General features: G+C 42.9%; 1 pseudogene; it reads right to left on the bottom strand.

Moving 5' to 3' along the window:
• Positions 1-1,238: 1,238 nt before the first annotated feature.
• LOC142436657 (kelch-like protein 7 pseudogene) lies at positions 1,239-2,166 on the bottom strand (annotated as a pseudogene).
• Between the last annotated feature and the right edge of the window lie 2,684 nt (positions 2,167-4,850).

Genomic DNA, 4,850 nt, shown 5'->3' on the forward strand with positions numbered 1-4,850 from the left:
ATCAAGAGTGTACCAGGCCTAAGAATGGCCTGCCATTTTGTCAAACTACAGTGGACACAAAAGGCCACGGAACCCATCGCCTAAATTATGCAGAGATATCAAGCCAAAAGAGGAGCCCCCACTTAAAATGAGGAGCACAAGAAATAGTCTGTCATCTCTAAAGGAGAATTTTCCAATTAGAACACCGAAATGGCAATGGTGAACCTTCCTTGAAATGCACAATGGTTAATATATTTCTGCCCAACATACTCACCCTTCTCTTTCCCTCAGGATCATAAAGCAATCTTCCAAAAGTTGTGAAAAAAAAAAGAAATCTGGTTATTTTTAATTAAATTTCTCAGTGAACTATTTGAAATCCAATTATCCTCTTTTCATAGATTGAAAGTTCTTCTCTCTTCCCTGGCATCCTCAGAATGGTATGATTCACCTTTAAAATAGAGTGCCAAGAAGTCATTTCTTGACAATATTTGAAAAAAGATTAAGATTTCCTTTTCTATCATTTTTCAGCCAGTAATTAATACAGTAATTCCTCCTGTCATCATTTAAATCCAAGGAATATATAGAGATAATAGTGTATAAGTTTATTAGCTCCAAAAATATATTGACTTAATTCTGGAAAATTATATGCTACCACTGAAAATGTTCTCTGACGGAAATCAATTTAATAATAAGGAAAAGCCACCATTCCTGGCAGGTATAGGGCAGCTATGGGAGGGTCTCAATGAATGACAGCTAATATCATTCCAGATTTCTGAACAATGCCAAGTATAAGAATTTAAAAATAATTACCAAGCAATCCTATTTAATAAGTAGCCTACTTATATCAGAGTATAAACTACTGTTCACTTTGCATGAGGCAAGGTAAATAATTTCTAACAAAAGCTGCCTCTGCAATTATTATATTAGAAATAATTAATATGAAAAAATATAAATAGGTCCTAGTAAGTGGCAAAATATTTCCAAGACAAAGTTTTATAACAAAAATAAGGGAGGGTGGGCACATTTAATATAAATACTGAACATATTGTGATGGAATTCTAATAATGCTGGCTTTTGAGAATAACATACTTTATTGAATGAGACTTTTTTTGAAAATTTGGGGTCAATTCTTCAGTTACTTAAACTGTTCTACTTGAAGACTAAAAACATGTGGTTGGATATACAAAATAGTTATCAACACAGGTAATTTTAAAGAGCAAAACATGCATCAAATGAAATTCTGAAGTTACATTCTCACTTCAGGATCGTGTGCCATATGCACCTTTTTCCAACTTTGGCTTAAAATATCTACAAGACTGTGGTCTTCGAGGCCTTGCTCCATCTGCCAGTTCTTTCTGATCCTCAGGAGACAGTAGATGATACCGCATTCCATTCATCACCATCTTAAGGCACTCAGGATTGTCTTGAATGAGGGATTCAAATGGGATGGTTTTACATAAGAAATTTTTTTGAGATAAGAGGAAATCTGATGTTAGCAAGGACATCCACCATAAAAGGCTGGCGATTCGGCGCATCATATCTCAGCCACCTGACGGTAGCATCATAAACCTCCTCCTCTGCGCTCACGGTCAGGGAGTCCTGGTTGAGCAGACTTGTTACTAGCTCAGCATCAAGGTGGAGAAACTCCTCAGTTTTGGAAACGTCAGGGAAATTATGGTCAATAAAGGCATCTGCAGTGGCTTTCAACTCAGGACAGTCTAGACGCTCTGCTAGAATGCTTAGACCGAGACAGTTTGAAGCATCCACTTGCTCTTTCAAAAAATCAACACACATGTTCTTCACAGGTTCCATCTGGTACTGGTTTGCGGCATCCAACAGAGACTGCACATTGTTGGTATTCACAGAAACCCTTGCAGTGTAAGAAAATTCCACCAGGTGTTCAATAACGTCAGGGTCTGCGTCTTTGAGTTCTACTTCAGAGGATTTTGATTCGAGCATGCCAGTTGTGAACATGACATTAAAAACTGGGCTGGCTGCAGCCAAGACCACACGATGAGCAGGGATCTCTCTTTCCTGGACCACGAGAATCACATCGCAAAAAGTTCTCTGCTTTCGCATGCCATTCATGACTGCCATGGAGCCCACCAGAAATTTCGCTTCTTCCCAAGTGTCAGGTTTCTTCTTGGTCTTTCTCTTGCTGCTCTGTGACACCCTGGAGCCTGACATCCTCCCTGAGCTCGACTCTTGTCTGAGGTTCTCCGGGCTTGGTGCAGATTGTGGACTGCAGACTGCGTTCCGGCAGGGGTCCCTTCTGTGTGGGCCGAATGCTGAGGGCAGGCTGACTATGGAGGCGGCGGCGGCTCACCCTCTGCGGAAACACCAGGCTGGGCTGTGTGGTTCCGGCAGCAGCTCCAGGGCAAGCTAGGCTGCGTCAGGGACAGAGCTGTAGCAAGGTGGTGGATGAGCCTAGGATTCCGAAAACAAGACATTTTTTGGTAGGGAAGAAAAAAAGGCTAACAAAGAGAGAAAAATAAAAATTCTTCTATCCATAAAAAAAAGATGACTTGGACACATACCAGAGGGACTCCGTAGAACCCAGTCAAGGAGAGTTGCTTAGAGGGAAATTCACCACTGCTGGAACATAGGAGGAACATCACAAAGGTAAGTAGCCACAGACCCATGGGGTTTTGAGGGCTTTTGGCACAGCTCAGTGGAAGCCTGCTGGGGCGTGACCTTGGCCCCGTCACTCTATCTGCTGGAGCAGGGACCATCTGGAGCCTGTAGTGGGGATTGGTCTCAACACAGCCACAGTATGCTTTCACCTGCCTCAGGGCTTGGACAGGACCCGTGCAGCTCCACCTGTAGGGATCAGGGTTCAGCTACACTGTTGCTTCTGCTTACATCTCTGCTCTCTGTTCCTCCACAGCCCTAGAAGGCTGTTCAGGGGCTTTTTCACAGCACAGCCACAGCTTGCCACTTCTGCGTCTGGGCAGGGACTAAACCCAGACCCTGGCAGCTCCACTGGCAGGGATCAGGGTTCAGCTACATTGTTGCTTTTGTTTATATCTCTGTCTCTGTCCCCCATGGTCTTTGAGGGCTGCAGAGGGACTAAAGCCTTGCAGCTCCATGGGTGGGGAGTGGGACTCAGCTGCATAGTTGCTTTTGTTTCCCTCTCTTCCTTATATTCCCTGCACAGTCGAAACAGTCTTACTTTTAATTTTTTTCCCTCCTCTTTGTCTCTTTCTTGTTCTCTCACACTCCACTGCTGACCTCCAGAACACTCCCTTTGGCCTAGGGCATTTAAGACTGTACCACACCCAGCTAGGTGAGCTCCAACCTGTGTAGCTTGCCCGAGGCTAGGGAAAGGTCCTCTTTCCTTCCATGGGAAACTGCCCAACTTATCACTGGGGAATTCCTGCCTGTGGCCTGTGTACCTGGGGGCATAAGGCAGCTCATCCAACACTCATTAACATTCCAAGCTGTTGCAAGAACCTCTGCTCACCAAAGAAGGCAACCCACCAGCCTTCTGGGACTCTCTCATGATAGGGAAATGACAGGAGGATAAAGTGGTAGGTTAATTCCATAGTGAAATAAGCTATAGGCAGTTCGAAGAAACACTCCTACAAGTCTCCCAAAGAGAGCCAGTGCCCTCCGACTCCCTGGAAAATGGTATCTGGCTCCTCTAAAACAACACAATGCAAACAGCCATCAGCCCCAAAGACCTCAACATAAAAATGTGAGAAACAAAGGAAAATGGCAGAAGATGTCCTAAACATAATGACATGCATAGAAGAAGCAGACATGGCGCTGCCACAGAAAGAAATTTTCAGAATGCTACTTGGAGTCATATAGGATATGAGGGAAACAATACAGAAAATGGATAAAATGATGGAAGAGGTAAAAGTCATAAACCAAAGGGAAATACAGGAGTTTAGGGAGGAGACAACAGAAACCAGTAGCAGCCTCTTGGACTTTGAGAAGCGATGGAGGAATCAGAGATCCGCATCAATGACTTGGAGGACAGCCAAGAAGACTTTAACAAACACAGACAAAAATCTAATAAGATCATCAGAGAAGCTGAAGAAAACTTAAGAGTTATGTCTGATGCTATGAAGCGGAACAATATTAGAATTATTGTGTTACCAGAGGAAGACACAACAAAGAAGTCATCTGAAACAATAGTGAGATAATTCTTGGAGGAAAGCTTCCCCAGCATAATGAGTGAAAACCAGGCAACCACTCTGGAGGCGGAAATAGCACCAGCTAGACTAGATCCCAAAAAAGAAGTCACCAAGGCACATAACAGGTAAATTATCCAACTTTGAGGAAAAGGAGAAAATCAGAAAGGGGAGCAGCTAGGGAAAAAGAAGCAATCACATATAAATGTTCTCAAATAAGAATATGCTCAGACCTATCAGCAGAAACTATGAAGAAAAGGAGTGAGTGGAGTAAGATATTCCAAAAATTGAAGGAAAATAATGCAAACCCAAGAATACTCTACCCAGCCAAATTATCGATCAAGATAGATGGAGAAGTTAGAGTCTTCCCACACAAGGAAAAACTCAAAGAATACGTTAGAAGAAACCCAGCCCTACAAAAGATCCTTGCCGACGCAGTATGGGCAAAAGAGCAACACTGAAAAAGCATATATAAGAGACCAACACCTAGAACAACCTCACCCAGAGGGCAACAAAGAGAAAACAGACTTCAAGATAACATTGGCTTAAGGATGGAAAGAAGTCAAGAATGATACTCACACACATGCACAACACACTAATGAGAAAGGAACGTGTGAAAACTCCCAACACAAAAGGTATAAGATGACATCACAGAATCCGCAGATGGAGATAATAAACCTGAATATCAATGGACTGAACTCAGGCATTAAAAGACTGAGACTACCAGAATGG

Source organism: Tenrec ecaudatus, unplaced genomic scaffold (genome assembly GCF_050624435.1).
Source record: "Tenrec ecaudatus isolate mTenEca1 unplaced genomic scaffold, mTenEca1.hap1 Scaffold_534, whole genome shotgun sequence".
Lineage (NCBI taxonomy): Eukaryota > Metazoa > Chordata > Mammalia > Afrosoricida > Tenrecidae > Tenrec > Tenrec ecaudatus.